Below are 27,740 nucleotides of genomic sequence, written 5' to 3' on the forward strand. Positions count from 1 at the left end.
CCCCGCGGCACAGCGGGGGCACGTCCCCCGCACTCACGCGACTTAGGGACGGCTGCTGGAGACTGCTGCGGCCACCCTGCTGCCGGGTTTCTGGAGGGCTTCCTGGAAGCAGCGTCCACACCAAGCCCTTGGAAGGCCCAGGCGACGGAGGAGCCGGTCAGGCAGGGGCCGAGGACGGTGAGAGGCCGGGCGGGCGGGAAGGAGCATGTCAGGCAGGGGCAGAGGACGGTGACAGGCCGGGCGGGGAGGAGCCGGTCAGGCGGGGGCCCAGGACAGTGACGGGCCTGGCCGGGGAGGAGTGCGTCAGGCAGGGGCAGTGGAGACGGGCTGGGTAAGGGTTAGGGTGACAGTTAGGGCACAATTCACAATCGCAAAGACGTGGAAGCGACCCGAGTGCCCATCCATCCAGGAGTGCATGAATAAAATGTGGCGCGTGGACACCACGGAGTGCCATTCGGCTGTGAGGAGCAGCGGTGAGAGGGCGCCTCTCGTGTTCTCCTGGCCAGAGCTGGAACCCGTTCCAGTAGGCCAGGTATCCCAAGAATGGACACACGAGCACCACGTGAGCGCGCTCACCAGCAAATTGGTACGAACGGATGGACGCCTAAGTGGACAGAGAGGAATCACCTTCATCGGGTGGGTGTCGGGCGTGTGGGGGGAGGGGAGGGGCATACACATCCATTAGGCATGGGGTGGGTGCGCACCGACTGGGGGATGGGCGCACTTGAAGCTCTGACCCGAGGGGGGAGGCTTGGAGAGGGCAAGGCACCCGACCTTAACATTGGTACCCCCACAATACGCTGGAACAACATGAGAGGTATATGAATAAGAACACAGGGGGGGCCGGGCGCGGTGGCTCACGCCTGTAATCCTAGCTCTCTGGGAGGCCGAGGCGGGCGGATTGCTCCAGGTCAGGAGTTCGAAACCAGCCTGAGCAAGAGCGAGACCCCGTCTCTACTAAAAATAGAAAGAAATTAATTGGCCAACTAATATATATAGAAAAACACAGCCGGGCGTGGTGGTGCATGCCTGTAGTCCCAACTACTCGGGAGGCTGAGGCAGCAGGATTGCTTGAGCCCGGAGATTGAGGTTGCTGTGAGCTAGGCTGACGCCATGGCACTCACTCTAGCCTGGGCAGCAAAACGAGACTCTGTCTCAAAAAAAAAAAAAAAAAGAACACAGGGGGGAGGGGGGCACGGGCAACACATGTCACCTGAATACTTGTACTCCCATCATCTGCTTGAAGAGAGAGAGAAAAGAAAATGCAATCATAGAGGTAAGAGACACTTTTTAAAAATAATGAATCCGAAGAGAAAAGTAAAAGGAGGCCTGTGGAGCAGGTCTGGGTGTGACTCCGGATCCCCCAACATCAGGTGCCACCACCAAAGATTCCTGCGTGTAGCCCATAGAACCCCAAAAGCAACGGGACGAGTTCTGGTCACATACTCCCTCAAAATGACATCCTGGCCTTCTTCTGGAACTCCCTCCCCTCTCAGACTCTCAAGGTTTCCTCCAGCGTGTCGGTTCCCACAGAGCAGACCTTTGGTCTGAGACCTGACAGTCCAGATGCCACGCATGCTGCCGCGTGGCGGCGGTGTCGCGGCTTGGGACAAGAGGAGGCCCCACGGTGCGGGCTGGGGCGCCAGGCACCGCGGGCGGGCGCTGAGGGTGGGGGTGACCCCCACCCCGGGCCGCCGCCGCGCTCCCAGAAAGGGGACACAACAAGAGGCAAAAAAAAAAAAAAAAAAAAAGCAGCAGCCTGTGGCACCCGGTATTCCCAGGCGGTCTCCCATCCAAGTACTAACCGGGCCCGACCCTGCTTAGCTTCCGAGACCAGACGAGATCGGGGGCGTTCAGGGTGGTGTGGCCCTAGACGGCGGCGGAGGGCGCCCCTGCCCCGCTCAAGAAGCCGAGCCTCTCTGGGCTTCCCCGCCGCCGCCTCCCGCCCCAGGCCCCGCGCCGGGCCGGGCCGGTTGAGTTCGCCGGCCGGGTCCCGCGGGCTCCCAGGGACGGGGTTGATGGGCGGGGCGGGGCGGGGCGGGGGGCTGTCTCTGTATACACACACACACACACTCACACTCACTCACACTCACACAAGATGCGCCTCCACGGCTGGACTCGCCAAGGTGGAGCCCTCCCAGCCTCCCTCGTCTCCTCGCCCGGCCTCCTTCACCTACCCGCTGCCCACCCCCAGCGCGTCGCTGCCTGCCGCTGACTGCGCACGCGCGGGACGCTCGCCCTTTGACCCCAGCCAGGGGCCGCCCTCCCCCACAACCCCTTTCAGCTGCGCCCCCCCCCCTCGCCCTGTGGGTGGGCTGCCGCCTATTCCCCCGGGCCAGGGCTGGGGCACAGCCAGTGTATGGGGCGTCTCTCTCTGGGGATGTGTCCCATGGGTGGGGTGGGGTGGCGTGGTTTGGGGGGCGCTGAAGAAATCAGTCCCCTCCATCTCCTACCTCTGGAAAACGCCCAAGCCCGTGGAGAACTGCCGGCACCGCTTCGTGGGGGCCGGGACCCTCCTCCGTGTCCTCCTGTGGCCCAGTCCAAGGGGCCTGGGCCTGGCCGGGGCTGCATTGGACCCCGACCACCCTGGCGTGTGGACTCGCTAAAAATCGGCCATTAGATATTGGATTCCAGCTTCCTGGAGGTCATTTCACTAATGAGTGCACCGGAAAGAGTTTCCTAATCCATCTGTGAGGGTGGCAACTGAAAGAGAATTTGAAAGCTGACAGAATAGGCGAGGGAAGGCATAGGAGATTTCCACACCCAGCAAGGAAGACTTTCCCGAAATGGAAGAAAGAAACGAGCAAACAGAGACACCGGTAGCCCGCCCGGAAAAGAGTCTGCCCCTTAGAGAAAGCACCCTGACCAGGTTCACCCGTGGGTGGGTGGCGAGCTAGCGGCATTCAGAAGAGCGAGGCCCGCAGTCTGTGCGGAAGACACCTGCGCTCGGGTGTGTGTGGCGGCGCGATTCACAAGCAGCTCCAGATGTTAAACCAAGGAGAAGCCAGGGAGTTCCCAACGCCCCAGGTGTCCTCAGCCCACGACTGGCTGCTGTGGGAATGCGAAGCCCGGCTCCTTGTCTCAGAGCGGGGTTCCCAGGAGGATCAGGCTGAAGCTGGGACTCGGCCTCAAAGTGTCCCCTCGCATGGCCACCCCCTTCCCCTTCCTGCTCCTCTACTCCTGGTGCCCCTCCATCCAGGGGCCAGACCTTAAAGAGTCACCGCAAGAGAATCCTGGTCCCAAAGGAGCCTTCTGGGGGACCGGTGCTGAGAGAGGTTGTGGGCATGGCCTGCTGGGGCTCTGCCCGACCCAGGGCTGAGAGATGCCACCTCCCAGCTCTGGGTCCCTGCAGGAAGTGTTGGCAAGCACAGGGCCGGTCCTCCAAAGGCCCAGGTGCAGGGAGCCCAGGCCAAGCAGCCTGTGGAAGAGGCCACTTGCCGTGCCACCCCGGGAACAGGACTGCAGGCCCCGGCCCTTCCCACCTCCTCCTCCTCCTCCTCCTCCTCCTCCTCCTCCCCCCCGCCCCCCCCCACAGGGCACAGGGCTCAGAGACACCTCAGACTCTTGCTACCCGAAGTGCAAAGGGCATCAGTTGCTCCTCCAACCCCCCCGCCCAGCAGACCACGTTGTCCAGCCAGCCCCCGGGCCTCCCTGGGGTGCCCAGCACAAAAGTGCAGACACCCACCGGACCCTCAATCTCAGTTTTCGGATGTTTTTGCCACTCTAAGGACCCGCAGGCCAGCTGGGCCTTCGGGCAGGACAGAGAGCCCCGGAATCCGACGTGGAGAGCTGCGTGTACGTCCCCATCAGGAGGCGGTCCCCACCTCCGCGGCTCTCCCCTTGCGGGGAGGGGCAGCCCAGCCGGCAGCCAGCCGCAGGGCCTCAGGGAAGACACCAGGCTGGGCCCCCGCGGCACAGCGGGGGCACGTCCCCCGCACTCACGCGACTTAGGGACGGCTGCTGGAGACTGCTGCGGCCACCCTGCTGCCGGGTTTCTGGAGGGCTTCCTGGAAGCAGCGTCCACACCAAGCCCTTGGAAGGCCCAGGCGACGGAGGAGCCGGTCAGGCAGGGGCCGAGGACGGTGAGAGGCCGGGCGGGCGGGAAGGAGCATGTCAGGCAGGGGCAGAGGACGGTGACAGGCCGGGCGGGGAGGAGCCGGTCAGGCGGGGGCCCAGGACAGTGACGGGCCTGGCCGGGGAGGAGTGCGTCAGGCAGGGGCAGTGGAGACGGGCTGGGTAAGGGTTAGGGTGACAGTTAGGGCACAATTCACAATCGCAAAGACGTGGAAGCGACCCGAGTGCCCATCCATCCAGGAGTGCATGAATAAAATGTGGCGCGTGGACACCACGGAGTGCCATTCGGCTGTGAGGAGCAGCGGTGAGAGGGCGCCTCTCGTGTTCTCCTGGCCAGAGCTGGAACCCGTTCCAGTAGGCCAGGTATCCCAAGAATGGACACACGAGCACCACGTGAGCGCGCTCACCAGCAAATTGGTACGAACGGATGGACGCCTAAGTGGACAGAGAGGAATCACCTTCATCGGGTGGGTGTCGGGCGTGTGGGGGGAGGGGAGGGGCATACACATCCATTAGGCATGGGGTGGGTGCGCACCGACTGGGGGATGGGCGCACTTGAAGCTCTGACCCGAGGGGGGAGGCTTGGAGAGGGCAAGGCACCCGACCTTAACATTGGTACCCCCACAATACGCTGGAACAACATGAGAGGTATATGAATAAGAACACAGGGGGGGCCGGGCGCGGTGGCTCACGCCTGTAATCCTAGCTCTCTGGGAGGCCGAGGCGGGCGGATTGCTCCAGGTCAGGAGTTCGAAACCAGCCTGAGCAAGAGCGAGACCCCGTCTCTACTAAAAATAGAAAGAAATTAATTGGCCAACTAATATATATAGAAAAACACAGCCGGGCGTGGTGGTGCATGCCTGTAGTCCCAACTACTCGGGAGGCTGAGGCAGCAGGATTGCTTGAGCCCGGAGATTGAGGTTGCTGTGAGCTAGGCTGACGCCATGGCACTCACTCTAGCCTGGGCAGCAAAACGAGACTCTGTCTCAAAAAAAAAAAAAAAAAAGAACACAGGGGGGAGGGGGGCACGGGCAACACATGTCACCTGAATACTTGTACTCCCATCATCTGCTTGAAGAGAGAGAGAAAAGAAAATGCAATCCTAGAGGTAAGAGACACTTTTTAAAAATAATGAATCCGAAGAGAAAAGTAAAAGGAGGCCTGTGGAGCAGGTCTGGGTGTGACTCCGGATCCCCCAACATCAGGTGCCACCACCAAAGATTCCTGCGTGTAGCCCATAGAACCCCAAAAGCAACGGGACGAGTTCTGGTCACATACTCCCTCAAAATGACATCCTGGCCTTCTTCTGGAACTCCCTCCCCTCTCAGACTCTCAAGGTTTCCTCCAGCGTGTCGGTTCCCACAGAGCAGACCTTTGGTCTGAGACCTGACAGTCCAGATGCCACGCATGCTGCCGCGTGGCGGCGGTGTCGCGGCTTGGGACAAGAGGAGGCCCCACGGTGCGGGCTGGGGCGCCAGGCACCGCGGGCGGGCGCTGAGGGTGGGGGTGACCCCCACCCCGGGCCGCCGCCGCGCTCCCAGAAAGGGGACAGAACAAGAGGCAAAAAAAAAAAAAAAAAAAAAGCAGCAGCCTGTGGCACCCGGTATTCCCAGGCGGTCTCCCATCCAAGTACTAACCGGGCCCGACCCTGCTTAGCTTCCGAGACCAGACGAGATCGGGGGCGTTCAGGGTGGTGTGGCCCTAGACGGCGGCGGAGGGCGCCCCTGCCCCGCTCAAGAAGCCGAGCCTCTCTGGGCTTCCCCGCCGCCGCCTCCCGCCCCAGGCCCCGCGCCGGGCCGGGCCGGTTGAGTTCGCCGGCCGGGTCCCGCGGGCTCCCAGGGACGGGGGTGATGGGCGGGGCGGGGCGGGGCGGGGGGCTGTCTCTGTATACACACACACACACACTCACACTCACTCACACTCACACAAGATGCGCCTCCACGGCTGGACTCGCCAAGGTGGAGCCCTCCCAGCCTCCCTCGTCTCCTCGCCCGGCCTCCTTCACCTACCCGCTGCCCACCCCCAGCGCGTCGCTGCCTGCCGCTGACTGCGCACGCGCGGGACGCTCGCCCTTTGACCCCAGCCAGGGGCCGCCCTCCCCCACAACCCCTTTCAGCTGCGCCCCCCCCCTCGCTCTGTGGGTGGGCTGCCGCCTATTCCCCCGGGCCAGGGCTGGGGCACAGCCAGTGTATGGGGCGTCTCTCTCTGGGGATGTGTCCCATGGGTGGGGTGGGGTGGCGTGGTTTGGGGGGCGCTGAAGAAATCAGTCCCCTCCATCTCCTACCTCTGGAAAACGCCCAAGCCCGTGGAGAACTGCCGGCACCGCTTCGTGGGGGCCGGGACCCTCCTCCGTGTCCTCCTGTGGCCCAGTCCAAGGGGCCTGGGCCTGGCCGGGGCTGCATTGGACCCCGACCACCCTGGCGTGTGGACTCGCTAAAAATCGGCCATTAGATATTGGATTCCAGCTTCCTGGAGGTCATTTCACTAATGAGTGCACCGGAAAGAGTTTCCTAATCCATCTGTGAGGGTGGCAACTGAAAGAGAATTTGAAAGCTGACAGAATAGGCGAGGGAAGGCATAGGAGATTTCCACACCCAGCAAGGAAGACTTTCCCGAAATGGAAGAAAGAAACGAGCAAACAGAGACACCGGTAGCCCGCCCGGAAAAGAGTCTGCCCCTTAGAGAAAGCACCCTGACCAGGTTCACCCGTGGGTGGGTGGCGAGCTAGCGGCGTTCAGAAGAGCGAGGCCCGCAGTCTGTGCGGAAGACACCTGCGCTCGGGTGTGTGTGGCGGCGCGATTCACAAGCAGCTCCAGATGTTAAACCAAGGAGAAGCCAGGGAGTTCCCAACGCCCCAGGTGTCCTCAGCCCACGACTGGCTGCTGTGGGAATGCGAAGCCCGGCTCCTTGTCTCAGAGCGGGGTTCCCAGGAGGATCAGGCTGAAGCTGGGACTCGGCCTCAAAGTGTCCCCTCGCATGGCCACCCCCTTCCCCTTCCTGCTCCTCTACTCCTGGTGCCCCTCCATCCAGGGGCCAGACCTTAAAGAGTCACCGCAAGAGAATCCTGGTCCCAAAGGAGCCTTCTGGGGGACCGGTGCTGAGAGAGGTTGTGGGCATGGCCTGCTGGGGCTCTGCCCGACCCAGGGCTGAGAGATGCCACCTCCCAGCTCTGGGTCCCTGCAGGAAGTGTTGGCAAGCACAGGGCCGGTCCTCCAAAGGCCCAGGTGCAGGGAGCCCAGGCCAAGCAGCCTGTGGAAGAGGCCACTTGCCGTGCCACCCCGGGAACAGGACTGCAGGCCCCGGCCCTTCCCACCTCCTCCTCCTCCTCCTCCTCCTCCTCCCCCCCGCCCCCCCCCACAGGGCACAGGGCTCAGAGACACCTCAGACTCTTGCTACCCGAAGTGCAAAGGGCATCAGTTGCTCCTCCAACCCCCCCGCCCAGCAGACCACGTTGTCCAGCCAGCCCCCGGGCCTCCCTGGGGTGCCCAGCACAAAAGTGCAGACACCCACCGGACCCTCAATCTCAGTTTTTGGATGTTTTTGCCACTCTAAGGACCCGCAGGCCAGCTGGGCCTTCGGGCAGGACAGAGAGCCCCGGAATCCGACGTGGAGAGCTGCGTGTACGTCCCCATCAGGAGGCGGTCCCCACCTCCGCGGCTCTCCCCTTGCGGGGAGGGGCAGCCCAGCCGGCAGCCGCAGGGCCTCAGGGAAGACACCAGGCTGGGCCCCCGCGGCACAGCGGGGGCACGTCCCCCGCACTCACGCGACTTAGGGACGGCTGCTGGAGACTGCTGCGGCCACCCTGCTGCCGGGTTTCTGGAGGGCTTCCTGGAAGCAGCGTCCACACCAAGCCCTTGGAAGGCCCAGGCGACGGAGGAGCCGGTCAGGCAGGGGCCGAGGACGGTGAGAGGCCGGGCGGGCGGGAAGGAGCATGTCAGGCAGGGGCAGAGGACGGTGACAGGCCGGGCGGGGAGGAGCCGGTCAGGCGGGGGCCCAGGACAGTGACGGGCCTGGCCGGGGAGGAGTGCGTCAGGCAGGGGCAGTGGAGACGGGCTGGGTAAGGGTTAGGGTGACAGTTAGGGCACAATTCACAATCGCAAAGACGTGGAAGCGACCCGAGTGCCCATCCATCCAGGAGTGCATGAATAAAATGTGGCGCGTGGACACCACGGAGTGCCATTCGGCTGTGAGGAGCAGCGGTGAGAGGGCGCCTCTCGTGTTCTCCTGGCCAGAGCTGGAACCCGTTCCAGTAGGCCAGGTATCCCAAGAATGGACACACGAGCACCACGTGAGCGCGCTCACCAGCAAATTGGTACGAACGGATGGACGCCTAAGTGGACAGAGAGGAATCACCTTCATCGGGTGGGTGTCGGGCGTGTGGGGGGAGGGGAGGGGCATACACATCCATTAGGCATGGGGTGGGTGCGCACCGACTGGGGGATGGGCGCACTTGAAGCTCTGACCCGAGGGGGGAGGCTTGGAGAGGGCAAGGCACCCGACCTTAACATTGGTACCCCCACAATACGCTGGAACAACATGAGAGGTATATGAATAAGAACACAGGGGGGGCCGGGCGCGGTGGCTCACGCCTGTAATCCTAGCTCTCTGGGAGGCCGAGGCGGGCGGATTGCTCCAGGTCAGGAGTTCGAAACCAGCCTGAGCAAGAGCGAGACCCCGTCTCTACTAAAAATAGAAAGAAATTAATTGGCCAACTAATATATATAGAAAAACACAGCCGGGCGTGGTGGTGCATGCCTGTAGTCCCAACTACTCGGGAGGCTGAGGCAGCAGGATTGCTTGAGCCCGGAGATTGAGGTTGCTGTGAGCTAGGCTGACGCCATGGCACTCACTCTAGCCTGGGCAGCAAAACGAGACTCTGTCTCAAAAAAAAAAAAAAAAAGAACACAGGGGGGAGGGGGGCACGGGCAACACATGTCACCTGAATACTTGTACTCCCATCATCTGCTTGAAGAGAGAGAGAAAAGAAAATGCAATCCTAGAGGTAAGAGACACTTTTTAAAAATAATGAATCCGAAGAGAAAAGTAAAAGGAGGCCTGTGGAGCAGGTCTGGGTGTGACTCCGGATCCCCCAACATCAGGTGCCACCACCAAAGATTCCTGCGTGTAGCCCATAGAACCCCAAAAGCAACGGGACGAGTTCTGGTCACATACTCCCTCAAAATGACATCCTGGCCTTCTTCTGGAACTCCCTCCCCTCTCAGACTCTCAAGGTTTCCTCCAGCGTGTCGGTTCCCACAGAGCAGACCTTTGGTCTGAGACCTGACAGTCCAGATGCCACGCATGCTGCCGCGTGGCGGCGGTGTCGCGGCTTGGGACAAGAGGAGGCCCCACGGTGCGGGCTGGGGCGCCAGGCACCGCGGGCGGGCGCTGAGGGTGGGGGTGACCCCCACCCCGGGCCGCCGCCGCGCTCCCAGAAAGGGGACAGAACAAGAGGCAAAAAAAAAAAAAAAAAAAAAAAGCAGCAGCCTGTGGCACCCGGTATTCCCAGGCGGTCTCCCATCCAAGTACTAACCGGGCCCGACCCTGCTTAGCTTCCGAGACCAGACGAGATCGGGGGCGTTCAGGGTGGTGTGGCCCTAGACGGCGGCGGAGGGCGCCCCTGCCCCGCTCAAGAAGCCGAGCCTCTCTGGGCTTCCCCGCCGCCGCCTCCCGCCCCAGGCCCCGCGCCGGGCCGGGCCGGTTGAGTTCGCCGGCCGGGTCCCGCGGGCTCCCAGGGACGGGGGTGATGGGCGGGGCGGGGCGGGGCGGGGGGCTGTCTCTGTATACACACACACACACACTCACACTCACTCACACTCACACAAGATGCGCCTCCACGGCTGGACTCGCCAAGGTGGAGCCCTCCCAGCCTCCCTCGTCTCCTCGCCCGGCCTCCTTCACCTACCCGCTGCCCACCCCCAGCGCGTCGCTGCCTGCCGCTGACTGCGCACGCGCGGGACGCTCGCCCTTTGACCCCAGCCAGGGGCCGCCCTCCCCCACAACCCCTTTCAGCTGCGCCCCCCCCCTCGCTCTGTGGGTGGGCTGCCGCCTATTCCCCCGGGCCAGGGCTGGGGCACAGCCAGTGTATGGGGCGTCTCTCTCTGGGGATGTGTCCCATGGGTGGGGTGGGGTGGCGTGGTTTGGGGGGCGCTGAAGAAATCAGTCCCCTCCATCTCCTACCTCTGGAAAACGCCCAAGCCCGTGGAGAACTGCCGGCACCGCTTCGTGGGGGCCGGGACCCTCCTCCGTGTCCTCCTGTGGCCCAGTCCAAGGGGCCTGGGCCTGGCCGGGGCTGCATTGGACCCCGACCACCCTGGCGTGTGGACTCGCTAAAAATCGGCCATTAGATATTGGATTCCAGCTTCCTGGAGGTCATTTCACTAATGAGTGCACCGGAAAGAGTTTCCTAATCCATCTGTGAGGGTGGCAACTGAAAGAGAATTTGAAAGCTGACAGAATAGGCGAGGGAAGGCATAGGAGATTTCCACACCCAGCAAGGAAGACTTTCCCGAAATGGAAGAAAGAAACGAGCAAACAGAGACACCGGTAGCCCGCCCGGAAAAGAGTCTGCCCCTTAGAGAAAGCACCCTGACCAGGTTCACCCGTGGGTGGGTGGCGAGCTAGCGGCGTTCAGAAGAGCGAGGCCCGCAGTCTGTGCGGAAGACACCTGCGCTCGGGTGTGTGTGGCGGCGCGATTCACAAGCAGCTCCAGATGTTAAACCAAGGAGAAGCCAGGGAGTTCCCAACGCCCCAGGTGTCCTCAGCCCACGACTGGCTGCTGTGGGAATGCGAAGCCCGGCTCCTTGTCTCAGAGCGGGGTTCCCAGGAGGATCAGGCTGAAGCTGGGACTCGGCCTCAAAGTGTCCCCTCGCATGGCCACCCCCTTCCCCTTCCTGCTCCTCTACTCCTGGTGCCCCTCCATCCAGGGGCCAGACCTTAAAGAGTCACCGCAAGAGAATCCTGGTCCCAAAGGAGCCTTCTGGGGGACCGGTGCTGAGAGAGGTTGTGGGCATGGCCTGCTGGGGCTCTGCCCGACCCAGGGCTGAGAGATGCCACCTCCCAGCTCTGGGTCCCTGCAGGAAGTGTTGGCAAGCACAGGGCCGGTCCTCCAAAGGCCCAGGTGCAGGGAGCCCAGGCCAAGCAGCCTGTGGAAGAGGCCACTTGCCGTGCCACCCCGGGAACAGGACTGCAGGCCCCGGCCCTTCCCACCTCCTCCTCCTCCTCCTCCTCCTCCTCCTCCTCCCCCCCGCCCCCCCCCACAGGGCACAGGGCTCAGAGACACCTCAGACTCTTGCTACCCGAAGTGCAAAGGGCATCAGTTGCTCCTCCAACCCCCCCGCCCAGCAGACCACGTTGTCCAGCCAGCCCCCGGGCCTCCCTGGGGTGCCCAGCACAAAAGTGCAGACACCCACCGGACCCTCAATCTCAGTTTTCGGATGTTTTTGCCACTCTAAGGACCCGCAGGCCAGCTGGGCCTTCGGGCAGGACAGAGAGCCCCGGAATCCGACGTGGAGAGCTGCGTGTACGTCCCCATCAGGAGGCGGTCCCCACCTCCGCGGCTCTCCCCTTGCGGGGAGGGGCAGCCCAGCCGGCAGCCAGCCGCAGGGCCTCAGGGAAGACACCAGGCTGGGCCCCCGCGGCACAGCGGGGGCACGTCCCCCGCACTCACGCGACTTAGGGACGGCTGCTGGAGACTGCTGCGGCCACCCTGCTGCCGGGTTTCTGGAGGGCTTCCTGGAAGCAGCGTCCACACCAAGCCCTTGGAAGGCCCAGGCGACGGAGGAGCCGGTCAGGCAGGGGCCGAGGACGGTGAGAGGCCGGGCGGGCGGGAAGGAGCATGTCAGGCAGGGGCAGAGGACGGTGACAGGCCGGGCGGGGAGGAGCCGGTCAGGCGGGGGCCCAGGACAGTGACGGGCCTGGCCGGGGAGGAGTGCGTCAGGCAGGGGCAGTGGAGACGGGCTGGGTAAGGGTTAGGGTGACAGTTAGGGCACAATTCACAATCGCAAAGACGTGGAAGCGACCCGAGTGCCCATCCATCCAGGAGTGCATGAATAAAATGTGGCGCGTGGACACCACGGAGTGCCATTCGGCTGTGAGGAGCAGCGGTGAGAGGGCGCCTCTCGTGTTCTCCTGGCCAGAGCTGGAACCCGTTCCAGTAGGCCAGGTATCCCAAGAATGGACACACGAGCACCACGTGAGCGCGCTCACCGGCAAATTGGTACGAACGGATGGACGCCTAAGTGGACAGAGAGGAATCACCTTCATCGGGTGGGTGTCGGGCGTGTGGGGGGAGGGGAGGGGCATACACATCCATTAGGCATGGGGTGGGTGCGCACCGACTGGGGGATGGGCGCACTTGAAGCTCTGACCCGAGGGGGGAGGCTTGGAGAGGGCAAGGCACCCGACCTTAACATTGGTACCCCCACAATACGCTGGAACAACATGAGAGGTATATGAATAAGAACACAGGGGGGGCCGGGCGCGGTGGCTCACGCCTGTAATCCTAGCTCTCTGGGAGGCCGAGGCGGGCGGATTGCTCCAGGTCAGGAGTTCGAAACCAGCCTGAGCAAGAGCGAGACCCCGTCTCTACTAAAAATAGAAAGAAATTAATTGGCCAACTAATATATATAGAAAAACACAGCCGGGCGTGGTGGTGCATGCCTGTAGTCCCAACTACTCGGGAGGCTGAGGCAGCAGGATTGCTTGAGCCCGGAGATTGAGGTTGCTGTGAGCTAGGCTGACGCCATGGCACTCACTCTAGCCTGGGCAGCAAAACGAGACTCTGTCTCAAAAAAAAAAAAAAAAAAAAGAACACAGGGGGGAGGGGGGCACGGGCAACACATGTCACCTGAATACTTGTACTCCCATCATCTGCTTGAAGAGAGAGAGAAAAGAAAATGCAATCCTAGAGGTAAGAGACACTTTTTAAAAATAATGAATCCGAAGAGAAAAGTAAAAGGAGGCCTGTGGAGCAGGTCTGGGTGTGACTCCGGATCCCCCAACATCAGGTGCCACCACCAAAGATTCCTGCGTGTAGCCCATAGAACCCCAAAAGCAACGGGACGAGTTCTGGTCACATACTCCCTCAAAATGACATCCTGGCCTTCTTCTGGAACTCCCTCCCCTCTCAGACTCTCAAGGTTTCCTCCAGCGTGTCGGTTCCCACAGAGCAGACCTTTGGTCTGAGACCTGACAGTCCAGATGCCACGCATGCTGCCGCGTGGCGGCGGTGTCGCGGCTTGGGACAAGAGGAGGCCCCACGGTGCGGGCTGGGGCGCCAGGCACCGCGGGCGGGCGCTGAGGGTGGGGGTGACCCCCACCCCGGGCCGCCGCCGCGCTCCCAGAAAGGGGACAGAACAAGAGGCAAAAAAAAAAAAAAAAAAAAAAGCAGCAGCCTGTGGCACCCGGTATTCCCAGGCGGTCTCCCATCCAAGTACTAACCGGGCCCGACCCTGCTTAGCTTCCGAGACCAGACGAGATCGGGGGCGTTCAGGGTGGTGTGGCCCTAGACGGCGGCGGAGGGCGCCCCTGCCCCGCTCAAGAAGCCGAGCCTCTCTGGGCTTCCCCGCCGCCGCCTCCCGCCCCAGGCCCCGCGCCGGGCCGGGCCGGTTGAGTTCGCCAGCCGGGTCCCGCGGGCTCCCAGGGACGGGGTTGATGGGCGGGGCGGGGCGGGGCGGGGCGGGGCGGGGCGGGGGGCTGTCTCTGTATACACACACACACACACTCACACTCACTCACACTCACACAAGATGCGCCTCCACGGCTGGACTCGCCAAGGTGGAGCCCTCCCAGCCTCCCTCGTCTCCTCGCCCGGCCTCCTTCACCTACCCGCTGCCCACCCCCAGCGCGTCGCTGCCTGCCGCTGACTGCGCACGCGGGACGCTCGCCCTTTGACCCCAGCCAGGGGCCGCCCTCCCCCACAACCCCTTTCAGCTGCGCCCCCCCCCTCGCCCTGTGGGTGGGCTGCCGCCTATTCCCCCGGGCCAGGGCTGGGGCACAGCCAGTGTATGGGGCGTCTCTCTCTGGGGATGTGTCCCATGGGTGGGGTGGGGTGGCGTGGTTTGGGGGGCGCTGAAGAAATCAGTCCCCTCCATCTCCTACCTCTGGAAAACGCCCAAGCCCGTGGAGAACTGCCGGCACCGCTTCGTGGGGGCCGGGACCCTCCTCCGTGTCCTCCTGTGGCCCAGTCCAAGGGGCCTGGGCCTGGCCGGGGCTGCATTGGACCCCGACCACCCTGGCGTGTGGACTCGCTAAAAATCGGCCATTAGATATTGGATTCCAGCTTCCTGGAGGTCATTTCACTAATGAGTGCACCGGAAAGAGTTTCCTAATCCATCTGTGAGGGTGGCAACTGAAAGAGAATTTGAAAGCTGACAGAATAGGCGAGGGAAGGCATAGGAGATTTCCACACCCAGCAAGGAAGACTTTCCCGAAATGGAAGAAAGAAACGAGCAAACAGAGACACCGGTAGCCCACCCGGAAAAGAGTCTGCCCCTTAGAGAAAGCACCCTGACCAGGTTCACCCGTGGGTGGGTGGCGAGCTAGCAGCGTTCAGAAGAGCGAGGCCCGCAGTCTGTGCGGAAGACACCTGCGCTCGGGTGTGTGTGGCGGCGCGATTCACAAGCAGCTCCAGATGTTAAACCAAGGAGAAGCCAGGGAGTTCCCAACGCCCCAGGTGTCCTCAGCCCACGACTGGCTGCTGTGGGAATGCGAAGCCCGGCTCCTTGTCTCAGAGCGGGGTTCCCAGGAGGATCAGGCTGAAGCTGGGACTCGGCCTCAAAGTGTCCCCTCGCATGGCCACCCCCTTCCCCTTCCTGCTCCTCTACTCCTGGTGCCCCTCCATCCAGGGGCCAGACCTTAAAGAGTCACCGCAAGAGAATCCTGGTCCCAAAGGAGCCTTCTGGGGGACCGGTGCTGAGAGAGGTTGTGGGCATGGCCTGCTGGGGCTCTGCCCGACCCAGGGCTGAGAGATGCCACCTCCCAGCTCTGGGTCCCTGCAGGAAGTGTTGGCAAGCACAGGGCCGGTCCTCCAAAGGCCCAGGTGCAGGGAGCCCAGGCCAAGCAGCCTGTGGAAGAGGCCACTTGCCGTGCCACCCCGGGAACAGGACTGCAGGCCCCGGCCCTTCCCACCTCCTCCTCCTCCTCCTCCTCCTCCTCCTCCTCCCCCCCGCCCCCCCCCACAGGGCACAGGGCTCAGAGACACCTCAGACTCTTGCTACCCGAAGTGCAAAGGGCATCAGTTGCTCCTCCAACCCCCCCGCCCAGCAGACCACGTTGTCCAGCCAGCCCCCGGGCCTCCCTGGGGTGCCCAGCACAAAAGTGCAGACACCCACCGGACCCTCAATCTCAGTTTTCGGATGTTTTTGCCACTCTAAGGACCCGCAGGCCAGCTGGGCCTTCGGGCAGGACAGAGAGCCCCGGAATCCGACGTGGAGAGCTGCGTGTACGTCCCCATCAGGAGGCGGTCCCCACCTCCGCGGCTCTCCCCTTGCGGGGAGGGGCAGCCCAGCCGGCAGCCAGCCGCAGGGCCTCAGGGAAGACACCAGGCTGGGCCCCCGCGGCACAGCGGGGGCACGTCCCCCGCACTCACGCGACTTAGGGACGGCTGCTGGAGACTGCTGCGGCCACCCTGCTGCCGGGTTTCTGGAGGGCTTCCTGGAAGCAGCGTCCACACCAAGCCCTTGGAAGGCCCAGGCGACGGAGGAGCCGGTCAGGCAGGGGCCGAGGACGGTGAGAGGCCGGGCGGGCGGGAAGGAGCATGTCAGGCAGGGGCAGAGGACGGTGACAGGCCGGGCGGGGAGGAGCCGGTCAGGCGGGGGCCCAGGACAGTGACGGGCCTGGCCGGGGAGGAGTGCGTCAGGCAGGGGCAGTGGAGACGGGCTGGGTAAGGGTTAGGGTGACAGTTAGGGCACAATTCACAATCGCAAAGACGTGGAAGCGACCCGAGTGCCCATCCATCCAGGAGTGCATGAATAAAATGTGGCGCGTGGACACCACGGAGTGCCATTCGGCTGTGAGGAGCAGCGGTGAGAGGGCGCCTCTCGTGTTCTCCTGGCCAGAGCTGGAACCCGTTCCAGTAGGCCAGGTATCCCAAGAATGGACACACGAGCACCACGTGAGCGCGCTCACCAGCAAATTGGTACGAACGGATGGACGCCTAAGTGGACAGAGAGGAATCACCTTCATCGGGTGGGTGTCGGGCGTGTGGGGGGAGGGGAGGGGCATACACATCCATTAGGCATGGGGTGGGTGCGCACCGACTGGGGGATGGGCGCACTTGAAGCTCTGACCCGAGGGGGGAGGCTTGGAGAGGGCAAGGCACCCGACCTTAACATTGGTACCCCCACAATACGCTGGAACAACATGAGAGGTATATGAATAAGAACACAGGGGGGGCCGGGCGCGGTGGCTCACGCCTGTAATCCTAGCTCTCTGGGAGGCCGAGGCGGGCGGATTGCTCCAGGTCAGGAGTTCGAAACCAGCCTGAGCAAGAGCGAGACCCCGTCTCTACTAAAAATAGAAAGAAATTAATTGGCCAACTAATATATATAGAAAAACACAGCCGGGCGTGGTGGTGCATGCCTGTAGTCCCAACTACTCGGGAGGCTGAGGCAGCAGGATTGCTTGAGCCCGGAGATTGAGGTTGCTGTGAGCTAGGCTGACGCCATGGCACTCACTCTAGCCTGGGCAGCAAAACGAGACTCTGTCTCAAAAAAAAAAAAAAAAAAGAACACAGGGGGGAGGGGGGCACGGGCAACACATGTCACCTGAATACTTGTACTCCCATCATCTGCTTGAAGAGAGAGAGAAAAGAAAATGCAATCCTAGAGGTAAGAGACACTTTTTAAAAATAATGAATCCGAAGAGAAAAGTAAAAGGAGGCCTGTGGAGCAGGTCTGGGTGTGACTCCGGATCCCCCAACATCAGGTGCCACCACCAAAGATTCCTGCGTGTAGCCCATAGAACCCCAAAAGCAACGGGACGAGTTCTGGTCACATACTCCCTCAAAATGACATCCTGGCCTTCTTCTGGAACTCCCTCCCCTCTCAGACTCTCAAGGTTTCCTCCAGCGTGTCGGTTCCCACAGAGCAGACCTTTGGTCTGAGACCTGACAGTCCAGATGCCACGCATGCTGCCGCGTGGCGGCGGTGTCGCGGCTTGGGACAAGAGGAGGCCCCACGGTGCGGGCTGGGGCGCCAGGCACCGCGGGCGGGCGCTGAGGGTGGGGGTGACCCCCACCCCGGGCCGCCGCCGCGCTCCCAGAAAGGGGACAGAACAAGAGGCAAAAAAAAAAAAAAAAAAAAAGCAGCAGCCTGTGGCACCCGGTATTCCCAGGCGGTCTCCCATCCAAGTACTAACCGGGCCCGACCCTGCTTAGCTTCCGAGACCAGACGAGATCGGGGGCGTTCAGGGTGGTGTGGCCCTAGACGGCGGCGGAGGGCGCCCCTGCCCCGCTCAAGAAGCCGAGCCTCTCTGGGCTTCCCCGCCGCCGCCTCCCGCCCCAGGCCCCGCGCCGGGCCGGGCCGGTTGAGTTCGCCGGCCGGGTCCCGCGGGCTCCCAGGGACGGGGTTGATGGGCGGGGCGGGGCGGGGCGGGGGGCTGTCTCTGTATACACACACACACACACTCACACTCACTCACACTCACACAAGATGCGCCTCCACGGCTGGACTCGCCAAGGTGGAGCCCTCCCAGCCTCCCTCGTCTCCTCGCCCGGCCTCCTTCACCTACCCGCTGCCCACCCCCAGCGCGTCGCTGCCTGCCGCTGACTGCGCACGCGCGGGACGCTCGCCCTTTGACCCCAGCCAGGGGCCGCCCTCCCCCACAACCCCTTTCAGCTGCGCCCCCCCCCTCGCCCTGTGGGTGGGCTGCCGCCTATTCCCCCGGGCCAGGGCTGGGGCACAGCCAGTGTATGGGGCGTCTCTCTCTGGGGATGTGTCCCATGGGTGGGGTGGGGTGGCGTGGTTTGGGGGGCGCTGAAGAAATCAGTCCCCTCCATCTCCTACCTCTGGAAAACGCCCAAGCCCGTGGAGAACTGCCGGCACCGCTTCGTGGGGGCCGGGACCCTCCTCCGTGTCCTCCTGTGGCCCAGTCCAAGGGGCCTGGGCCTGGCCGGGGCTGCATTGGACCCCGACCACCCTGGCGTGTGGACTCGCTAAAAATCGGCCATTAGATATTGGATTCCAGCTTCCTGGAGGTCATTTCACTAATGAGTGCACCGGAAAGAGTTTCCTAATCCATCTGTGAGGGTGGCAACTGAAAGAGAATTTGAAAGCTGACAGAATAGGCGAGGGAAGGCATAGGAGATTTCCACACCCAGCAAGGAAGACTTTCCCGAAATGGAAGAAAGAAACGAGCAAACAGAGACACCGGTAGCCCGCCCGGAAAAGAGTCTGCCCCTTAGAGAAAGCACCCTGACCAGGTTCACCCGTGGGTGGGTGGCGAGCTAGCGGCGTTCAGAAGAGCGAGGCCCGCAGTCTGTGCGGAAGACACCTGCGCTCGGGTGTGTGTGGCGGCGCGATTCACAAGCAGCTCCAGATGTTAAACCAAGGAGAAGCCAGGGAGTTCCCAACGCCCCAGGTGTCCTCAGCCCACGACTGGCTGCTGTGGGAATGCGAAGCCCGGCTCCTTGTCTCAGAGCGGGGTTCCCAGGAGGATCAGGCTGAAGCTGGGACTCGGCCTCAAAGTGTCCCCTCGCATGGCCACCCCCTTCCCCTTCCTGCTCCTCTACTCCTGGTGCCCCTCCATCCAGGGGCCAGACCTTAAAGAGTCACCGCAAGAGAATCCTGGTCCCAAAGGAGCCTTCTGGGGGACCGGTGCTGAGAGAGGTTGTGGGCATGGCCTGCTGGGGCTCTGCCCGACCCAGGGCTGAGAGATGCCACCTCCCAGCTCTGGGTCCCTGCAGGAAGTGTTGGCAAGCACAGGGCCGGTCCTCCAAAGGCCCAGGTGCAGGGAGCCCAGGCCAAGCAGCCTGTGGAAGAGGCCACTTGCCGTGCCACCCCGGGAACAGGACTGCAGGCCCCGGCCCTTCCCACCTCCTCCTCCTCCTCCTCCTCCTCCCCCCCGCCCCCCCCCACAGGGCACAGGGCTCAGAGACACCTCAGACTCTTGCTACCCGAAGTGCAAAGGGCATCAGTTGCTCCTCCAACCCCCCCGCCCAGCAGACCACGTTGTCCAGCCAGCCCCCGGGCCTCCCTGGGGTGCCCAGCACAAAAGTGCAGACACCCACCGGACCCTCAATCTCAGTTTTCGGATGTTTTTGCCACTCTAAGGACCCGCAGGCCAGCTGGGCCTTCGGGCAGGACAGAGAGCCCCGGAATCCGACGTGGAGAGCTGCGTGTACGTCCCCATCAGGAGGCGGTCCCCACCTCCGCGGCTCTCCCCTTGCGGGGAGGGGCAGCCCAGCCGGCAGCCAGCCGCAGGGCCTCAGGGAAGACACCAGGCTGGGCCCCCGCGGCACAGCGGGGGCACGTCCCCCGCACTCACGCGACTTAGGGACGGCTGCTGGAGACTGCTGCGGCCACCCTGCTGCCGGGTTTCTGGAGGGCTTCCTGGAAGCAGCGTCCACACCAAGCCCTTGGAAGGCCCAGGCGACGGAGGAGCCGGTCAGGCAGGGGCCGAGGATGGTGAGAGGCCGGGCGGGCGGGAAGGAGCATGTCAGGCAGGGGCAGAGGACGGTGACAGGCCGGGCGGGGAGGAGCCGGTCAGGCGGGGGCCCAGGACAGTGACGGGCCTGGCCGGGGAGGAGTGCGTCAGGCAGGGGCAGTGGAGACGGGCTGGGTAAGGGTTAGGGTGACAGTTAGGGCACAATTCACAATCGCAAAGACGTGGAAGCGACCCGAGTGCCCATCCATCCAGGAGTGCATGAATAAAATGTGGCGCGTGGACACCACGGAGTGCCATTCGGCTGTGAGGAGCAGCGGTGAGAGGGCGCCTCTCGTGTTCTCCTGGCCAGAGCTGGAACCCGTTCCAGTAGGCCAGGTATCCCAAGAATGGACACACGAGCACCACGTGAGCGCGCTCACCAGCAAATTGGTACGAACGGATGGACGCCTAAGTGGACAGAGAGGAATCACCTTCATCGGGTGGGTGTCGGGCGTGTGGGGGGAGGGGAGGGGCATACACATCCATTAGGCATGGGGTGGGTGCGCACCGACTGGGGGATGGGCGCACTTGAAGCTCTGACCCGAGGGGGGAGGCTTGGAGAGGGCAAGGCACCCGACCTTAACATTGGTACCCCCACAATACGCTGGAACAACATGAGAGGTATATGAATAAGAACACAGGGGGGGCCGGGCGCGGTGGCTCACGCCTGTAATCCTAGCTCTCTGGGAGGCCGAGGCGGGCGGATTGCTCCAGGTCAGGAGTTCGAAACCAGCCTGAGCAAGAGCGAGACCCCGTCTCTACTAAAAATAGAAAGAAATTAATTGGCCAACTAATATATATAGAAAAACACAGCCGGGCGTGGTGGTGCATGCCTGTAGTCCCAACTACTCGGGAGGCTGAGGCAGCAGGATTGCTTGAGCCCGGAGATTGAGGTTGCTGTGAGCTAGGCTGACGCCATGGCACTCACTCTAGCCTGGGCAGCAAAACGAGACTCTGTCTCAAAAAAAAAAAAAAAAAAAGAACACAGGGGGGAGGGGGGCACGGGCAACACATGTCACCTGAATACTTGTACTCCCATCATCTGCTTGAAGAGAGAGAGAAAAGAAAATGCAATCCTAGAGGTAAGAGACACTTTTTAAAAATAATGAATCCGAAGAGAAAAGTAAAAGGAGGCCTGTGGAGCAGGTCTGGGTGTGACTCCGGATCCCCCAACATCAGGTGCCACCACCAAAGATTCCTGCGTGTAGCCCATAGAACCCCAAAAGCAACGGGACGAGTTCTGGTCACATACTCCCTCAAAATGACATCCTGGCCTTCTTCTGGAACTCCCTCCCCTCTCAGACTCTCAAGGTTTCCTCCAGCGTGTCGGTTCCCACAGAGCAGACCTTTGGTCTGAGACCTGACAGTCCAGATGCCACGCATGCTGCCGCGTGGCGGCGGTGTCGCGGCTTGGGACAAGAGGAGGCCCCACGGTGCGGGCTGGGGCGCCAGGCACCGCGGGCGGGCGCTGAGGGTGGGGGTGACCCCCACCCCGGGCCGCCGCCGCGCTCCCAGAAAGGGGACAGAACAAGAGGCAAAAAAAAAAAAAAAAAAAAAGCAGCAGCCTGTGGCACCCGGTATTCCCAGGCGGTCTCCCATCCAAGTACTAACCGGGCCCGACCCTGCTTAGCTTCCGAGACCAGACGAGATCGGGGGCGTTCAGGGTGGTGTGGCCCTAGACGGCGGCGGAGGGCGCCCCTGCCCCGCTCAAGAAGCCGAGCCTCTCTGGGCTTCCCCGCCGCCGCCTCCCGCCCCAGGCCCCGCGCCGGGCCGGGCCGGTTGAGTTCGCCGGCCGGGTCCCGCGGGCTCCCAGGGACGGGGTTGATGGGCGGGGCGGGGCGGGGCAGGGCGGGGCGGGGGGCTGTCTCTGTATACACACACACACACACTCACACTCACTCACACTCACACAAGATGCGCCTCCACGGCTGGACTCGCCAAGGTGGAGCCCTCCCAGCCTCCCTCGTCTCCTCGCCCGGCCTCCTTCACCTACCCGCTGCCCACCCCCAGCGCGTCGCTGCCTGCCGCTGACTGCGCACGCGGGACGCTCGCCCTTTGACCCCAGCCAGGGGCCGCCCTCCCCCACAACCCCTTTCAGCTGCGCCCCCCCCCTCGCCCTGTGGGTGGGCTGCCGCCTATTCCCCCGGGCCAGGGCTGGGGCACAGCCAGTGTATGGGGCGTCTCTCTCTGGGGATGTGTCCCATGGGTGGGGTGGGGTGGCGTGGTTTGGGGGGCGCTGAAGAAATCAGTCCCCTCCATCTCCTACCTCTGGAAAACGCCCAAGCCCGTGGAGAACTGCCGGCACCGCTTCGTGGGGGCCGGGACCCTCCTCCGTGTCCTCCTGTGGCCCAGTCCAAGGGGCCTGGGCCTGGCCGGGGCTGCATTGGACCCCGACCACCCTGGCGTGTGGACTCGCTAAAAATCGGCCATTAGATATTGGATTCCAGCTTCCTGGAGGTCATTTCACTAATGAGTGCACCGGAAAGAGTTTCCTAATCCATCTGTGAGGGTGGCAACTGAAAGAGAATTTGAAAGCTGACAGAATAGGCGAGGGAAGGCATAGGAGATTTCCACACCCAGCAAGGAAGACTTTCCCGAAATGGAAGAAAGAAACGAGCAAACAGAGACACCGGTAGCCCGCCCGGAAAAGAGTCTGCCCCTTAGAGAAAGCACCCTGACCAGGTTCACCCGTGGGTGGGTGGCGAGCTAGCGGCATTCAGAAGAGCGAGGCCCGCAGTCTGTGCGGAAGACACCTGCGCTCGGGTGTGTGTGGCGGCGCGATTCACAAGCAGCTCCAGATGTTAAACCAAGGAGAAGCCAGGGAGTTCCCAACGCCCCAGGTGTCCTCAGCCCACGACTGGCTGCTGTGGGAATGCGAAGCCCGGCTCCTTGTCTCAGAGCGGGGTTCCCAGGAGGATCAGGCTGAAGCTGGGACTCGGCCTCAAAGTGTCCCCTCGCATGGCCACCCCCTTCCCCTTCCTGCTCCTCTACTCCTGGTGCCCCTCCATCCAGGGGCCAGACCTTAAAGAGTCACCGCAAGAGAATCCTGGTCCCAAAGGAGCCTTCTGGGGGACCGGTGCTGAGAGAGGTTGTGGGCATGGCCTGCTGGGGCTCTGCCCGACCCAGGGCTGAGAGATGCCACCTCCCAGCTCTGGGTCCCTGCAGGAAGTGTTGGCAAGCACAGGGCCGGTCCTCCAAAGGCCCAGGTGCAGGGAGCCCAGGCCAAGCAGCCTGTGGAAGAGGCCACTTGCCGTGCCACCCCGGGAACAGGACTGCAGGCCCCGGCCCTTCCCACCTCCTCCTCCTCCTCCTCCTCCTCCTCCTCCTCCCCCCCGCCCCCCCCCACAGGGCACAGGGCTCAGAGACACCTCAGACTCTTGCTACCCGAAGTGCAAAGGGCATCAGTTGCTCCTCCAACCCCCCCGCCCAGCAGACCACGTTGTCCAGCCAGCCCCCGGGCCTCCCTGGGGTGCCCAGCACAAAAGTGCAGACACCCACCGGACCCTCAATCTCAGTTTTCGGATGTTTTTGCCACTCTAAGGACCCGCAGGCCAGCTGGGCCTTCGGGCAGGACAGAGAGCCCCGGAATCCGACGTGGAGAGCTGCGTGTACGTCCCCATCAGGAGGCGGTCCCCACCTCCGCGGCTCTCCCCTTGCGGGGAGGGGCAGCCCAGCCGGCAGCCGCAGGGCCTCAGGGAAGACACCAGGCTGGGCCCCCGCGGCACAGCGGGGGCACGTCCCCCGCACTCACGCGACTTAGGGACGGCTGCTGGAGACTGCTGCGGCCACCCTGCTGCCGGGTTTCTGGAGGGCTTCCTGGAAGCAGCGTCCACACCAAGCCCTTGGAAGGCCCAGGCGACGGAGGAGCCGGTCAGGCAGGGGCCGAGGACGGTGAGAGGCCGGGCGGGCGGGAAGGAGCATGTCAGGCAGGGGCAGAGGACGGTGACAGGCCGGGCGGGGAGGAGCCGGTCAGGCGGGGGCCCAGGACAGTGACGGGCCTGGCCGGGGAGGAGTGCGTCAGGCAGGGGCAGTGGAGACGGGCTGGGTAAGGGTTAGGGTGACAGTTAGGGCACAATTCACAATCGCAAAGACGTGGAAGCGACCCGAGTGCCCATCCATCCAGGAGTGCATGAATAAAATGTGGCGCGTGGACACCACGGAGTGCCATTCGGCTGTGAGGAGCAGCGGTGAGAGGGCGCCTCTCGTGTTCTCCTGGCCAGAGCTGGAACCCGTTCCAGTAGGCCAGGTATCCCAAGAATGGACACACGAGCACCACGTGAGCGCGCTCACCAGCAAATTGGTACGAACGGATGGACGCCTAAGTGGACAGAGAGGAATCACCTTCATCGGGTGGGTGTCGGGCGTGTGGGGGGAGGGGAGGGGCATACACATCCATTAGGCATGGGGTGGGTGCGCACCGACTGGGGGATGGGCGCACTTGAAGCTCTGACCCGAGGGGGGAGGCTTGGAGAGGGCAAGGCACCCGACCTTAACATTGGTACCCCCACAATACGCTGGAACAACATGAGAGGTATATGAATAAGAACACAGGGGGGGCCGGGCGCGGTGGCTCACGCCTGTAATCCTAGCTCTCTGGGAGGCCGAGGCGGGCGGATTGCTCCAGGTCAGGAGTTCGAAACCAGCCTGAGCAAGAGCGAGACCCCGTCTCTACTAAAAATAGAAAGAAATTAATTGGCCAACTAATATATATAGAAAAACACAGCCGGGCGTGGTGGTGCATGCCTGTAGTCCCAACTACTCGGGAGGCTGAGGCAGCAGGATTGCTTGAGCCCGGAGATTGAGGTTGCTGTGAGCTAGGCTGACGCCATGGCACTCACTCTAGCCTGGGCAGCAAAACGAGACTCTGTCTCAAAAAAAAAAAAAAAAAAGAACACAGGGGGGAGGGGGGCACGGGCAACACATGTCACCTGAATACTTGTACTCCCATCATCTGCTTGAAGAGAGAGAGAAAAGAAAATGCAATCCTAGAGGTAAGAGACACTTTTTAAAAATAATGAATCCGAAGAGAAAAGTAAAAGGAGGCCTGTGGAGCAGGTCTGGGTGTGACTCCGGATCCCCCAACATCAGGTGCCACCACCAAAGATTCCTGCGTGTAGCCCATAGAACCCCAAAAGCAACGGGACGAGTTCTGGTCACATACTCCCTCAAAATGACATCCTGGCCTTCTTCTGGAACTCCCTCCCCTCTCAGACTCTCAAGGTTTCCTCCAGCGTGTCGGTTCCCACAGAGCAGACCTTTGGTCTGAGACCTGACAGTCCAGATGCCACGCATGCTGCCGCGTGGCGGCGGTGTCGCGGCTTGGGACAAGAGGAGGCCCCACGGTGCGGGCTGGGGCGCCAGGCACCGCGGGCGGGCGCTGAGGGTGGGGGTGACCCCCACCCCGGGCCGCCGCCGCGCTCCCAGAAAGGGGACAGAACAAGAGGCAAAAAAAAAAAAAAAAAAAAAGCAGCAGCCTGTGGCACCCGGTATTCCCAGGCGGTCTCCCATCCAAGTACTAACCGGGCCCGACCCTGCTTAGCTTCCGAGACCAGACGAGATCGGGGGCGTTCAGGGTGGTGTGGCCCTAGACGGCGGCGGAGGGCGCCCCTGCCCCGCTCAAGAAGCCGAGCCTCTCTGGGCTTCCCCGCCGCCGCCTCCCGCCCCAGGCCCCGCGCCGGGCCGGGCCGGTTGAGTTCGCCGGCCGGGTCCCGCGGGCTCCCAGGGACGGGGTTGATGGGCGGGGCGGGGCGGGGCGGGGCGGGGCGGGGCGGGGGGCTGTCTCTGTATACACACACACACACACTCACACTCACTCACACTCACACAAGATGCGCCTCCACGGCTGGACTCGCCAAGGTGGAGCCCTCCCAGCCTCCCTCGTCTCCTCGCCCGGCCTCCTTCACCTACCCGCTGCCCACCCCCAGCGCGTCGCTGCCTGCCGCTGACTGCGCACGCGCGGGACGCTCGCCCTTTGACCCCAGCCAGGGGCCGCCCTCCCCCACAACCCCTTTCAGCTGCGCCCCCCCCCCTCGCCCTGTGGGTGGGCTGCCGCCTATTCCCCCGGGCCAGGGCTGGGGCACAGCCAGTGTATGGGGCGTCTCTCTCTGGGGATGTGTCCCATGGGTGGGGTGGGGTGGCGTGGTTTGGGGGGCGCTGAAGAAATCAGTCCCCTCCATCTCCTACCTCTGGAAAACGCCCAAGCCCGTGGAGAACTGCCGGCACCGCTTCGTGGGGGCCGGGACCCTCCTCCGTGTCCTCCTGTGGCCCAGTCCAAGGGGCCTGGGCCTGGCCGGGGCTGCATTGGACCCCGACCACCCTGGCGTGTGGACTCGCTAAAAATCGGCCATTAGATATTGGATTCCAGCTTCCTGGAGGTCATTTCACTAATGAGTGCACCGGAAAGAGTTTCCTAATCCATCTGTGAGGGTGGCAACTGAAAGAGAATTTGAAAGCTGACAGAATAGGCGAGGGAAGGCATAGGAGATTTCCACACCCAGCAAGGAAGACTTTCCCGAAATGGAAGAAAGAAACGAGCAAACAGAGACACCGGTAGCCCGCCCGGAAAAGAGTCTGCCCCTTAGAGAAAGCACCCTGACCAGGTTCACCCGTGGGTGGGTGGCGAGCTAGCGGCATTCAGAAGAGCGAGGCCCGCAGTCTGTGCGGAAGACACCTGCGCTCGGGTGTGTGTGGCGGCGCGATTCACAAGCAGCTCTAGATGTTAAACCAAGGAGAAGCCAGGGAGTTCCCAACGCCCCAGGTGTCCTCAGCCCACGACTGGCTGCTGTGGGAATGCGAAGCCCGGCTCCTTGTCTCAGAGCGGGGTTCCCAGGAGGATCAGGCTGAAGCTGGGACTCGGCCTCAAAGTGTCCCCTCGCATGGCCACCCCCTTCCCCTTCCTGCTCCTCTACTCCTGGTGCCCCTCCATCCAGGGGCCAGACCTTAAAGAGTCACCGCAAGAGAATCCTGGTCCCAAAGGAGCCTTCTGGGGGACCGGTGCTGAGAGAGGTTGTGGGCATGGCCTGCTGGGGCTCTGCCCGACCCAGGGCTGAGAGATGCCACCTCCCAGCTCTGGGTCCCTGCAGGAAGTGTTGGCAAGCACAGGGCCGGTCCTCCAAAGGCCCAGGTGCAGGGAGCCCAGGCCAAGCAGCCTGTGGAAGAGGCCACTTGCCGTGCCACCCCGGGAACAGGACTGCAGGCCCCGGCCCTTCCCACCTCCTCCTCCTCCTCCTCCTCCTCCTCCTCCCCCCCGCCCCCCCCCACAGGGCACAGGGCTCAGAGACACCTCAGACTCTTGCTACCCGAAGTGCAAAGGGCATCAGTTGCTCCTCCAACCCCCCCGCCCAGCAGACCACGTTGTCCAGCCAGCCCCCGGGCCTCCCTGGGGTGCCCAGCACAAAAGTGCAGACACCCACCGGACCCTCAATCTCAGTTTTCGGATGTTTTTGCCACTCTAAGGACCCGCAGGCCAGCTGGGCCTTCGGGCAGGACAGAGAGCCCCGGAATCCGACGTGGAGAGCTGCGTGTACGTCCCCATCAGGAGGCGGTCCCCACCTCCGCGGCTCTCCCCTTGCGGGGAGGGGCAGCCCAGCCGGCAGCCAGCCGCAGGGCCTCAGGGAAGACACCAGGCTGGGCTCCCGCGGCACAGCGGGGGCACGTCCCCCGCACTCACGCGACTTAGGGACGGCTGCTGGAGACTGCTGCGGCCACCCTGCTGCCGGGTTTCTGGAGGGCTTCCTGGAAGCAGCGTCCACACCAAGCCCTTGGAAGGCCCAGGCGACGGAGGAGCCGGTCAGGCAGGGGCCGAGGACGGTGAGAGGCCGGGCGGGCGGGAAGGAGCATGTCAGGCAGGGGCAGAGGACGGTGACAGGCCGGGCGGGGAGGAGCCGGTCAGGCGGGGGCCCAGGACAGTGACGGGCCTGGCCGGGGAGGAGTGCGTCAGGCAGGGGCAGTGGAGACGGGCTGGGTAAGGGTTAGGGTGACAGTTAGGGCACAATTCACAATCGCAAAGACGTGGAAGCGAC

At 63.1% G+C, this 27,740-nt stretch overlaps 7 non-coding genes across 7 annotated transcripts; all 7 read right to left on the reverse strand.

Moving 5' to 3' along the window:
* Positions 1–1,756: 1,756 nt before the first annotated feature.
* On the reverse strand, positions 1,757–1,875 carry LOC142866792 (5S ribosomal RNA). The gene has a single exon (XR_012916622.1). It is a non-coding gene; the product is annotated as a 5S ribosomal RNA (ribosomal RNA).
* Positions 1,876–5,662: 3,787 nt separating this feature from the next.
* On the reverse strand, positions 5,663–5,781 carry LOC142866794 (5S ribosomal RNA). The gene has a single exon (XR_012916624.1). It is a non-coding gene; the product is annotated as a 5S ribosomal RNA (ribosomal RNA).
* A 3,777-nt stretch (positions 5,782–9,558) lies between these two features.
* LOC142866795 (5S ribosomal RNA) lies at positions 9,559–9,677 on the reverse strand. The gene has a single exon (XR_012916625.1). It is a non-coding gene; the product is annotated as a 5S ribosomal RNA (ribosomal RNA).
* A 3,789-nt stretch (positions 9,678–13,466) lies between these two features.
* Positions 13,467–13,585, reverse strand: LOC142866796 (5S ribosomal RNA). Its single transcript, XR_012916626.1, has one exon. It is a non-coding gene; the product is annotated as a 5S ribosomal RNA (ribosomal RNA).
* A 3,799-nt stretch (positions 13,586–17,384) lies between these two features.
* LOC142866797 (5S ribosomal RNA) lies at positions 17,385–17,503 on the reverse strand. The gene has a single exon (XR_012916627.1). It is a non-coding gene; the product is annotated as a 5S ribosomal RNA (ribosomal RNA).
* A 3,778-nt stretch (positions 17,504–21,281) lies between these two features.
* LOC142866798 (5S ribosomal RNA) lies at positions 21,282–21,400 on the reverse strand. Its single transcript, XR_012916628.1, has one exon. It is a non-coding gene; the product is annotated as a 5S ribosomal RNA (ribosomal RNA).
* Positions 21,401–25,190: 3,790 nt separating this feature from the next.
* On the reverse strand, positions 25,191–25,309 carry LOC142866799 (5S ribosomal RNA). The gene has a single exon (XR_012916629.1). It is a non-coding gene; the product is annotated as a 5S ribosomal RNA (ribosomal RNA).
* Positions 25,310–27,740: the final 2,431 nt, after the last annotated feature.

Source organism: Microcebus murinus, unplaced genomic scaffold, assembly GCF_040939455.1.
Source record: "Microcebus murinus isolate Inina unplaced genomic scaffold, M.murinus_Inina_mat1.0 scaf007_hap2_Mmur4.0, whole genome shotgun sequence".
NCBI classification, from domain to species: Eukaryota; Metazoa; Chordata; class Mammalia; order Primates; family Cheirogaleidae; genus Microcebus; species Microcebus murinus.